This window comes from Triticum dicoccoides, chromosome 5B (assembly GCF_002162155.2).
Source record: "Triticum dicoccoides isolate Atlit2015 ecotype Zavitan chromosome 5B, WEW_v2.0, whole genome shotgun sequence".
Classification (NCBI taxonomy): Eukaryota; Viridiplantae; Streptophyta; class Magnoliopsida; order Poales; family Poaceae; genus Triticum; species Triticum dicoccoides.
In genome coordinates, this window is record NC_041389.1 from 608,888,787 (window position 1) to 608,901,963 (window position 13,177).

Below are 13,177 nucleotides of genomic sequence, written 5' to 3' on the forward strand. Positions count from 1 at the left end.
AGAGATGGTGCCAGTCAGCTGAGGGGGCGGCGCCTGGGATGGAAAGGGAGGTGGTTGGGGCACTGGAGGTAGGGCGTGCGACGCAGGCAGCGCGGGTGGCGTATGGCCAGGGCAGCGGCGCCGGGATGGGGAAAGCGGGAGGGGGGAGAGAGTTTTTTTCTATTTGTTTTTTCTTTTGTACTAGTTGGGTCCCAGTTTTTTCTTTGGTTTTTAATTGAAGTTATAAGGAAGGGCAAACTGGTCCAAAAAAATGTCTGCTTAACGGTCAAACGCATTTGACCAGACAGAACTGGGACGGAAGGGCAAAAGCACAAGGGAACCAGACACATTTGGGCAAGACCAAGGATTTTTGAAAACTATGGGTAAACTTGTCGAGTGTGACCCAACTAGGGGCATAAAATCAATTATCCCTATGAATAACATGGTTCTAGCTAGCCAGGATCCACGGTGAGTCAGTTCTGTTTTACAAATATAGTATAATCTGAGGAACCTTCTAATATTTTTTTTTGGAGATAAATTAACTTCACCTTGGATGCGAATGTCCATGCTTATGTATCCCTCAGTCAATTCCTCGATCATTCAGTTTAGTCACATAGCATGATACCATGCAGCAGTGGAATTGCTTTTAGTTACATTTTTTACAAGGGAAATATATTAATATCATAGAGATACCAACTACACCCATCCATTGCAACAACACAATGTCGCAAAGACATTACGGATGCACACATCCAAAAGACAAGAAGAAGAAGAAGAAGAAGAAGAAGAAGAAGAAGAAGAAGAAGAAGAAGAAGAAGAAGAAGAAGGGAAGAAAGAAAGATCCAGCTACAGTGATCAATTCCTTGTAGCTGCAGCACGAACCACCATCTAGACAATACCTGAAGTCCAAACTCTCCAAAAGCGACGCCTTCAAGAAGGAAACAGTGCACAAGCAACATCATCTCTCGATTCTAGATCTTAGGTTTTCACCTTGGAGAAGATCCGCGCTCTTAAAAAAAATTCCTTCAACAACGTCACTGCCAGGCATAACCAATTAAGGCCAGGCCTTGGGTTTTCACCCAGAAAGCTAAGATTTTGTACTCCGCCTGTGTTGTCGCCCCCACTTGTCGATGCCGCTGCTACGAGTCGCGAATCGCCAAGCAAAGTCCTCGTTGCCATGAACACTTGATCCGCCATTAGAAGGCCTCAGACCTCAGTCGACATGACCTTCTTCGCCATTGTCTTCACCATGGAAATCGAAGTACCGACGTGTCCCATAATCTCAACAGCTGCTGAAGTTTCACGTCACACCCTTCTGAAGTCACTTCGGCTGAAATATGGGCGTACACGACCGAATTCCATCTGATCCAGCAATCTACAAGCGTCAAGCACCCAATGAAGATCTCTGATGGAGCATTCCGGAGCTCGTCAATGGCCAGATCCATGAGGTTCGGCAACTGGCACAACACCATCTTAGAGCCAAAAGAACCCAACACTAGTAGAAAACTGGGCTTTCGTTCGGGCCATATAAGGCCATTAGTCCCAGTTCAGTCACGAGCAGCGACCCATGAGGGCATTGGTCCCAGTTCGTGCAGCTAAAGGCATTAGTCCCGGTTGAAATGATCCCATTAGTCCCGGTTTGTGACACGAACCGGGACAATGCCCTTTAGTCCCGGTTCGTGTCTCAAACCGGGACTGAAGGTCCCATTTTCAAACTCTACCCCCCCTTGTGGATCGTCTTTTCAGTTTTGTAAAAAGCAAAAGAAAATGATAAAAACTTCAAAAATTAAAATCCTTCTTGATGTAGTTATGCTACTACATCTATTAGTTATGAAAATTAAAAAACTTAAATTTGGACATGTTTTGCAAAAAAGTGTTATGAAAAAGTAAAGCGACCATATCTTTTGCATATGATGTAAAAAACCCCGCATAATATATCAAAAAATCAGCACAAAAATACGCATCTGATTTTGACTGTGTAGGCCTGTTTGCAAATTTTTAGAATTCTCAAATTCTAAAAGAAAAAAGAAGTTATGCTCAAATTTCAGTTTTTTTTGAATTTTGGTTAAATCTGGTCAAACTACTTATTCAAGAAGTATTACTAGTACTAAATAATTATTCAAGAATATTAGTGTTACTAAATAATTATTTTTGTATTTTGAATTTTGGTCAAATCTGGTCAAATTGTGGTCAAACTGTGGTCAAACTATGGTCAAACTACTTATTCAAGAAATATTAGTCTTACTAAATAATTATTGTTTTTTTAGAATAATAGTTTCAAACTCAAACAGTGAAACGTGTGACTTCATGCTCAAGTTAAACTCCTGAGGGTTAATAGGATTGACATCTTATTATTGTTAAGAAAACAACAAGTGCAGACTTGGAAACGAGGGGGAATAAAACCCAAAAGTTAAGCGTGCTCAGGTAGGAGTAGTGAGAGGGTGGGTGACCGGCCGGAAAGTTAGATGATTTGAAATGATGATAAGTAATTAGAGATTAGAGATTAAATTGAGCAGTGATGAGTGGTAATTAGAGATTAAATTATAAAATAAATAAAGGCCCTTTAAAATCGGGACAAATGAGCCTTTTTCTACTAGTGCAAGGACCATGCGCCGCCGCCCCGACGCCCATCTCCACCGGACAAATGGTTGGCTGATGCCTAAACTCTCATCAACACTGGTGTGTCTCTATCAGCATCGACCCCCACATAGCGTGTCCCGTGAAGGTCGCGGAATGAAACACAACTGTATCAGCCATCGACCGCCACATCGCGTACTACTAGAGCACCTCCATCGGGCGTGGCCTATACCGCACATGCGACACCAACAGCCACCGGCCGTGCATGATGCCTAGCATCCATGACCACGAGTCATCCCAGATCGAGGCAGAGGAGACCCGTTACCAGCGTAGCTTGCAGCAAGGCCTACATCAGATCGCCATGCCCAGATCCACGTGCAGCCACTAGCACGTAGATGGATCGCTAGGAACTCTACGTGCCAGCGGAGGCGCCCAGACTCGCGACACACGCGACCGCGGCCACGGCAAGCCAGCAGCGGCCGCACGAGCGCATGCCCGCCCAAGCCACGATATGTCTGTGAATCGCATCGCTCCACCACCAGCCTGAGTGCTCCGTCTTGCCGCGCCACCACCGGCCAGCGTGCTCCACCGCACCGCGTCGCCACCGGCTTGCACGTGCCACTTTGCCTTGCTGCGTCGGCCACCGAACCGTGCTATGTCGGCCGAAGCAGCAGCCCCCGCGCCCTCACTCCAGGAGATAGGAAAATGAGATGCCGCCGCTGCCGACGGCGCACAGGCTTTACCCGATGGCAGCGGGGGCAGGGGCTTTGCCCGAGTCATTCCTTCGCTTTTAGTTACATAAAAGGGAAACGTTTAGTGCCGACGGACCGGCCGAGTGTTCCGCCGGTCGTGCACTGGCCGCTCGATTTGAGCTAATCATACGGCCACAAAACAGCTAACGACCCACGTGCTAACTTTCTTTCACATCCACGTGCTTCCCAAAGGGCCCATGCGCACCGTACTTATTTTCTCCCGTGAGACAACGCCATCCACTGATTTCTTTTCTTCCCCACCTGATCCCATGGCTTTCCTCATCTCCGATAGTGGTCAGCGCCGACCACCGCCGCAGCCCTGGCGCTACGAGTGCTGCCCGGGTTCTTCTGTGTTCTTTCCCACCCTCATCTCTCCCGTAGCTTTTTCCTCCTCCTTTCTGTCATGCTTCATCGCAAAACAAATCCATCATAGATGCGACGAGGTACTGCCCATTGGTTGCTTGGCCGGTGCCGCGCCGGCCGCCACGCCATGATCCGAGCTCCATCCCAAGGGGTGGTGCTGGAACCGGCAAGGGGTGGTGCTGGAACCGGCAAGGGGTGGTGCTGCAACCGTCCTCATCTGAAGCTGGAACCAAAAGCTGTTGGTGCTACAAGCCCAGGCCGTTGTGCCGGGGACGATGGCTACGTCGTGCTACAATGGGTGGACGAGATGTTGGAACCAGCCTCGGTGGGAGCAGCACCCAGCGAATTTTTTTGCTTCATCCGGCTTCTTTTTTTGCTGGAATCGGTGACTTTTTCTTGCTAGTATCCGCAATTTGAGTGTTTTTTGCTGGAACCAGAGGATCTTTTTGCTACCATCGTCTCTGAATTTTGCTGGATTCGTTTCTCATTTTTTTGCTACAATTGTTTTGGTTTTAGCTGGAACCAGCGCCATTTTTGCTGCCACTGTCTTTGAGTTTTGTTGGAACCAGATGATTTTTTTGCTACCATTGTCTTAGTTTTTGCTGGAACTGGCACCTATTTTTGCTACTACTGTCTTTGGATTTTGTTGGAACCGTCGTCGATTTTTGCTACAACCGGCAAATGTTTTTCCTACGTCCATTCATGGCGAGTTGCTGCCCGCGGCGACGACGGCGGTGCTTTTGCTACAACCGCCGTTGCTTTTTGCTACGATCAACAAGTTTTTTGCTACATTCGTTTTATGATGCGATTGGTGCCATTTGTGTCGCGGAAACTCATGCAGCCAATGGCGAGGCCGAGGCGGCGCATAGGAGTGCTGCAACCATGGACCTTCGGTGGCAAATGTAGCCACCGGTCGATGGGGAAGTTGTAACTGGTCAACGACAAGATCTGCATCAGAATTTGAGAGCGGGGAACGTTCTCTGGCAAGCACCGCCGCTGGAGACGACGTGCGGCCTCGCCGTCGTGAGCGGCGGTGATCCAGCGATCTGGCAAGCTTCGTTGTCTCGTTCCTGTCCTGGACTTTCTCTCCCGATTCGATATGAGAAGGTGGGGAAGACAAAGTCGTGCGTGCGGGGAATAAAGGAGTGGGGATGGGATTCTTAGATCTGACGGTTTTCACACTTTGCATCTAACGCCCAGGGTTGGACCGGCCCAAAGTTTGGGCCGGCAGACCGGCGCAGAGTACTCGCCTACCTAAAAGCAGTACATTAAATGATGAATTATAAATCGGAAATTAAACCGCTCCTAGCCATAAGTCCATTCATACAGTCCTCCAGTCTATCCACTCTTTTTGTTATCCTAGATATATATGCTTTTGGTCGACGTTTACCACTCGAATGAACATTCAAATTATGAAAGCAAGGTATCAGTCAACTTCTGGTCAATGCTTGGCACGCGACTGAACATTCAAATAGTTACCGTCATATTAGGAAAAAATAGGTGTCTATTAAAGCAATTTGGTGTGACCAACACTGTTGATAAATTAAAGGAAGCCCACTGATCCTGCGGTTTACATGACAAGCTTTCATTCCGATTCAGAGGACAAAGAGGAAATATACGGGTCTGGTAGGTGCCTCTGAGTGCGTGAATTTATAAGCGTGGAGGCAAATATTATGAAAAAAAAAGAATTAATCAGTGGCGCAGAGGGATCCGGGTAGTCAAAAATATCATGCGGTGATGGGTTGGCAGAAACACACACATCTGCATGGATAATCTTCTTCGGTGGGTTTTGATTAGACCAGGGCATGGCAACCTGGCCCAAAATTAACGGCGAAATTTTGCCTCACTTTTTCGCAATAAACCCACCCCAAAAGTCCAAAATAGCTTATGATGAGTGGCTTGGGACTTTCCAGGAAAATGGGCATATCACTCTAATTTTTTTTCAATGGCACACATGATTCTATTCCAGTGCCAGCCCCTCCCCCATCTCTAATGTGCATTGGCTAGTTTATTAGGTGTTACATATTGAGATGTAGTGTTGTACTCCTTAAATATAAGACATTTTAAATCACTACTTTAGTGATCTAATTGTTGAAATATGGGATAGGCTTTAGGCCCATCCAACAATTTCAGAAAAATCTCTCTAAATTCCCATGTAGGTGTCATAACAAGGGAAGTGGTGGATGTTTAGTACCAACCCAAATTTGGATAAAGAGTTGGAGGACGCCGATTTGGTGAACATGGTTCCACGCGCACCACTTATGCATAGTAAATTTAAATTTTAAAATAATACTAGAAAAATAAAAAAATCTGATCTTTTTGTAGTACACATAGTCAACTGGTATATACTCGCGTATGAAGTTTCACGAAGAAATCATATTTGTGGTAATCTGGGCAAAAATGACAAAATTGAAGCTATATTTAAAAACAATGTATGATGAATAGTATGGTAACTGTATATTCTTCACTAAAAATAACATGGGTATCAACACATCACGAAACTTCACACGTGAGTAGAATGATCGACTAAGTTTCAACCCCGAAAATTCCAATTTAAAAAAATCCAATTTTTTTTCAGATTTACTATTCATGTGAGTGCGGGTGGAACCATGTTCATCTATGTATTTTCGAAGAGTTGGACCTCTTTATAAGTGTTTTTCTTCCACATGCTATCGGAGCTTCAGAAGAGAAGTGGTTCCCGCGCTCTCCTCTTCCGCCACCCACGTCATGTAAATGAGTCGAGCCGAGCTCAGACCTATGTCAGTCGTGCGCTTGCGCTTAATTTTTGTCGGTCAGGAACAAAGAAATCCTTAACAGACGAGTCGCGATCCGAGTCATCAAGTAATGGGTTGTTATGGTCTCAGATGTGGGTCCAACCAACGTCTCTCCACCTGGACGCGCCTATATATTAGAGGTGTCGGCCAATCCTTGTCACCACGAAGAACATATCACATCTGCGCTGCCTCCACGTGCACTGCCCACCGTTGTTCCACTCCTTGTTGCTGCAGCCAGCGATTCCATCATGTCCCCGACCCGCATGCACGGTTGATGGGAGAGCAGGCCTCTGAAACCCCATCTCTTGAGATCCTGTACAGGAGAGGGGCGATTAGATTTTTGGGGAGCATTTCCTATGTGACTGTTCACCACTGTTCGTCTTCTTCGGCTGCATTTGCGTTGCCTTCGTCATCACCATGTCCACCGTCACCGAAGCCGACAAACTCGTTGCCGAGAAGAAGTCCGCCGAGGACACCGCTGGTGCCATCGCCACGACTTTGAAATGGTCTATTGGAGGGTATAACTCATTTATCCTGCTTATTTTTGTCTTAGCCATACTAGCGTTATATGTAGATATGTCTTCTATTTGCATAGTGTATGCTTACGTGCTCGAATATCAGTATATGTTCAGTACTTTAATGCAATGCTCATGATCATTTCCTTGATTTGATTAATAAAAAAACCTAATATACTCAACACTCAAAGGTCTTATATTTCACTACACAGGGAGTACTTTATATTGTCACGACAATTAATGCAAGGCGCATGTTGTGCTTTATCCCAATCCTGCTCCATATTTCTTCGCCTGGCTCTAGGAGAACGGCATGACCTCTTCCTATATCATGTTACTAGATCGGGGTCGCGCCATGGCGCGAGGGTGCCGGTCCAACATTTTGATCAAGCAGTTAATGTTAAGTCTGTAGTAATCCAAGTTTACAGTACATATTCAAACAAGATAAAAAACAAAAGAAAGAAGAAATATTGATACGTGATAGAAGCAAGACAATATGGAGTTTAACATCACCATCACATTATCGTAAGGCAACATCGAGTTTAGTGCATTCACGAGAACACAAAAGATAGCCACTTGACATTAAGTCTGATTCTAAAAGCGTGAATGCGAGAGAGGCAGTGGATAGAGTACGAACATGATAAAACAGAACGAACTACAAAGTCATAGATATATGGCATATAATAAGTGGCTTCATTCAACTGTGAGATAAGTGGCGAGGGAAGCATGCTAATAAGTGGCTTCATTCAACTGCCTTGTCGATGAGCTTCATAGGCAACCTGATACAAACAATCTGTGAGATATATGGCATATAATGATTTTTCTATAGACAATGCACTTGAAATTTTGAAGGCAAAGGAACATATCTGATACTCCCTGAATCCCTGCCGCCTTGACAAAGCTTGACCAATTGTTGTTATTGTGGCCCTAGATCGGAAGCGCGCCTTGGCGCACATTGCCCGTCCGAGTGCCGATTATAAATCTTGTACATTCAAAGGAAAATATGGCACTCTTTCAAGACTAATGAGTTTAGTGCCGATTACAAACAGTAGAGATATATCAAAAACATGGTATACTGAGTATACTAAGTCAACAGGATAATTAATTTGCAAGCACATGACAAAATTTGTTTCAAAAAGCCAGAGCTACTGCCAGATAGGACAAACTATTTGCATCAAGTTCAGAGAAAGCAAAAAAGATTCAAGATACCAACATCCTGAATGTTAACCTTCAAATTCCAGAACCATACATCATCAACAACATAATATAATTAAAGGATAACTTAACATATAGGCCATTTCATCATTTACAAGACATAAACAGAACAAATAGTCCCATATCAGAATTATCAGCAGCATGACAAAATAAAAGGAGGTCCGTACATATCAGAACCGAGACTCCAAATCTCATGTCTCGGTCATGAAATATGTTCTTTATTAGATTTGAAGTACCACAATGGGCTAATAATCACTGTCAATGTAGGGTAGGTACACCATGCCTTTCTTTTCTTGGTCCTCTCACAAAGGCATGGTTCACTACACAGTCTTAACCACTGGGTGTCTACCTAAATAACCAAACCAATCAGGATGTCAATTACAACTACAGTAGAACCAAAATGATCCCTAGTAAATTTCAAATTTAAACCAAGAGGATTGTTGTTTGTATGTATCTAGTGAGATTTATCATGGTACAAACATCAGCAACCACATTGGTTACTTATAGTGGAGGGTACAGTAGAACCAAACCTATACATTTTCACCGTATCTTCATTTACTCGTACGACTGGTATATCCTCTGTACTCATATGTGTATCAATTAGCAAGAAATTAATATTGGCAAAAAGATTCTCTTCCAAATTAAGCTCAACAACATATAGTAAATTGTATTTGGACTGGTTCCCATCTACTACTTGCACATCTCAGAGTCAACTGTCCATGGTATATCAAATAGAAATTTAGGAAGAAAAGGAAGTGAAAGATAGACAGACAGATAAATGAAGAGTGGGAGAGTGAGGATATAGGCACAAGAAACATATCAGAATAGACGGTGACCACATTTGCGGGCGTCATTGGGTTCTTTTCCATGGTTCTTTCCTATTTTATGAACATTGTGTAAAAGAAAGCAGGGAAAAGGAGAAGGAGCAAGCAGGAGAACCAGGGAGAGGCATGAGGGGCAAGAGTCGACCAAGATCCATCAAGATGGGTAGGGTTTGTACCTAGACTATGTCGAGGTCACTGTAGCCGCACTTCCGGATCCAGGCGAGGTAGTGTGAAACTTAAGACATTGACAGAAGGGTCTTCTTGACTTCTTGTATTCCTCTCATTTGCTATTGTTTTGTAATCGGGCTGAGCCCAATCCAGCACGAGTGGGCCTAATAGATTTTGTTGTCTGTAGAAAGAAACAGCAGTCAAAATAAATTAATCAGTTCAGATGAATATGAATAGCTGACATACGTGATCAATTTTTCTCGCTTAAAATACCAGGAACCTAATGCCTTTAAAACACCAGCATCCCAATGAGAAGCACCATGGATACAAAAAACCCGAGACAGACATACAACAATTCATTTTTGTAAGGATCTAAATGCAATGACCATTTTACCCTAACAATGTCATAGGTCTATATCAAGGTAGATTATATATGTATGTAAATACCCAACGGCGCAAAGGAAATTAGAATGGTTGCAGAAAATGACCAATCTAATATAGCAAGCTACATCAGAAGGATGACATAGATATAAACAGGTTCAGTACATAGCAGTTGGTCCAAGCAATAACAAAATGCAGTGGAATTAGTTATGCCAAAAGCAATGCAATTTGGACTGAAATTATTGCCTGGAGTCCTGGAATCTGTCCATAACTCCAGGGTGCTAAGCAGGAAATTCACCTGCTACTACATTCTAGGAATATGATGTAGTTTAGTTAGTACCTTTCTTTTCATGTAGTGGTCGTGGTCACTGCAGCAGGCGTCATGGCTGTCTCAACCTCCTCTTCTGTCTCTACGGCCCGCGCTCCTCCTTCCGAGTCATGAGGAATCACAAGGATGTAAGCCTCTGAAATTTAAAAGGAAAAGGAACCACAACGTCTCATCTGCTTGTTTAGTCATGGAAGGAAGCATCACATTTATATACACAATAGGGGCAACTTAATTTGAGAAAACATGCATGTATTGAATGCTTCCTCCAAATAATATATGGAGTTAATTACATATGCATCGATTTAAGCTATCTCTTTTCCAGATTGCTCAGGATATTTTAATTGCTAGCAAAGAATCCTATGAAAGAAGTTGGTTATGTTTCGACACACTGCAAAGTTGGTTATATTTCGACACATGCGACAATGTCAAATAGAGGCCCACTTTCCCGGATTTCATTTCATATTCACCCAAAGCACACATGGGACGTATGGATACACACCGGACCCAACTTGTCTTTTTAATTTTAATAAAAAAGAAAGAAGAAGGATCATCTGTAAAGAGAAAACACCACATCACCATAACCAAATGCTTAAGGTCGAATAGGTATGCATTCATCCACTATTTACAACTGATCCTACCAAGAAACATTTAAAAAAAGTACAACAAGCACTGACAAAAATATAGGAGCAGCTATTATAAAAATATGATCAGAATGCGTTAGAAATAACTCGCATAATATGACAGTGGATCATATCTCACAATTAGAATACATTATAATATTGAAAACAAAAAATGAGGTGACCAATTAGAATATTCTCATTTAGGTGGCCACATTCCATAGTTTAAATTAAAAAATTAGGCTTCTCCCCAAAGCATGCACTCAAATAGGAGGCATTTAAAAAGAATCTGGATGAAACATACGGGTATACCTTCGATGTTTCATTGCACATCTTAATGGAGATATTATTATCTTATGGACCACGGTAAAATCGACGACCTTATTAGTTGCAACTATAATTATATGAAACAGGTGCCTACAACGAAAAATGACAAACCACGATTGATCACAAATGAATTAAGCAGCTACAACTATTCTAGCTCACTCAGCGGAGAATGAAAAGAGCACCGGTTAGATGGTAATAGAAATAGTGTGATTGTTTAGACACAATTTTATTTATTTTTCATTTATGATGCTCTTTGCTTTGTCCCAGAATCCCATTGTTTACTTCACCTTAGGACTGCATAGGAGATACTTCTTTCAAGGGATAATCAAATCAGCTATTTCTATTATAATCCAACCTATTCACTATGGGAAGATTAAAGAGAGGGACATAATAGAATGAAATATGTATTACATAAAGAGAGTGTAGCTCACCTTGTTGCTGCAGGCTGGCATTGCTTGGGGAGGCAGTGGCTGCGGGCTTTGAGAAGGATGATGTGTATACGGTTCTCCCGTTGTTGTAGCTTGTGGGAGACGCGAGGTGCAGTGTGCAGGCCGAGATCTCCTCTCCCTCTCCCATCTCCCTCTCTGCTTCCTCCTCCAGCCTGCTCTGTTTGCCAAAAAAGATGCATCTTACAAAATTCAGAAAATGACACCGAGAATAGATGCAGAGATAAGTACATGGAACTCAATAATCCCTAGAAGAAAAAATTGAAAAGTAATGTATAATTTGACTTCAGATTAACAGCCTATGCGGGTTACTCGGCTGACTAATTATAACCACATATCACTAAAACTACATGCCAAGACGCCAAAGACTTCCTCAACAACATCAAGAATAAACAACATCAAGAAGGATGTATACCAGAACTGTAAAGCAGGAAATTATGTGATAAATTCATAGGACAATGATGATATTAATGTTCCTAAAATAAGTCAATTGCTATGCAAGGGGGAAATATGAGTAGGAACTGACCTGCACAAGAAATGTTGGAGATGCATCTTGCAGGAACTCACAGATTCCTTTCAGTAATTAGTACGCCATGGTCCTCTCTGAAAATTCAACAACATTTTCAAATATGTAAACTATACCACCCGATCCACCACAATTTTGACGTGTTGAACTACAAATCAAGTCGACAAACATTCAACTTTCAGCTCAAGCAATACCTAATTTGATCACATCCAAGTTTTAATTCCATCAACCGCAATTTCTGATCCAACAAATTTTTATTCCATCACCCACAATTTTTGATCGAACAGATCTGGGAAGCCCGAGACGGTACCTTCCAGCTCCAGGGGAGAGGGAAGGGAGGCGCCGGTGCCACCCTGGTGGTGACCCTTCGAACATAGCCGCGTCCACGTAACCACGACTTCGGCAGAGAAAACGGGCAGCACGAATCAAGGGCCGTACTCATATCCCAGACCAGCTGCAACACGGTTAACGGAATCAGTCACACACGTGCGCGCGCACACAAACACACACAGAGAAAGAGGAGGGAGAGGGAAGCACGACCTCGAGGCGGACGGCAGTGAGCTCGCCCACCAAACCGAGGCCATGATAAAAAATATCAAATGTATGTGGTGTCATGCGATCTTTTTGAACTCAGATCTTCTGCATAAAGTGATTCATATTAAAAAAAGCATATATATACCAATCCATTAGATAGAAGAATCACAAATTATCTTGAATCAACCCATTGATAAGCACACCCAACTGAACCGAGTAAGATAAATGCAGACAACTAAATAGTATCTCTTCCATACATGGAAGAACCAGAGGCATCAAATCGCATAAACTTAGCAGCCAACCTTGCTCAATGAAAAGTAGGGCTCATAAGAGCCTAGGGAACCAATTCATACCTACGGAGCAGTGGCTACCTTGATGTTCGTCCCTCTGGAGCTGCTGCACACACACATACACTGACCTATATGTCGAGCTACAGAAAAAAGGGATCAAAACAGAGAGAGAGGGAGAAAATGGGGGAAGTGAAGAGGGCACTCACCTCCACCTTCGCACGACGGATCCGAGGCGTCTCACCTCGAGCAGTCTTCTTTCTGGAGGTGCACGAACGCGAGGACGACGGTCCCGCGCTCCTCCAGTCGATGGCGATGCCTGGACAGCGACCAGGAGGCGATGCAGTGCGCGAAAGTTCGAACGGGGTTGGGGAGGACCAGCCGGAGGTGCAGGCGCAGCGCCAGCGTCGATGGCGACGCCGTGGACCGGCGACCGTGGCGCTAGGGTTAGCCGGGGCCGTGCGTAGAGGGGCGGCACGTCGGGTCAACGCGGTGGAGAAGGAGCAGCGTCACGAGATGAGCTCGTGGATGTGCTGTATGGCGACGGACCTTGCCGGAGTTGGCCGT

At 43.9% G+C, this 13,177-nt stretch overlaps 1 long non-coding RNA gene across 1 annotated transcript; it reads right to left on the minus strand.

Moving 5' to 3' along the window:
- Window positions 1-12,201: 12,201 nt before the first annotated feature.
- On the minus strand, window positions 12,202-12,976 carry LOC119306309. The gene is made up of 3 exons (XR_005148915.1): window positions 12,820-12,976; window positions 12,677-12,719; window positions 12,202-12,243 (listed from the first exon to the last, which is right to left on the minus strand). It is a non-coding gene; the product is annotated as an uncharacterized LOC119306309 (long non-coding RNA).
- Between the last annotated feature and the right edge of the window lie 201 nt (window positions 12,977-13,177).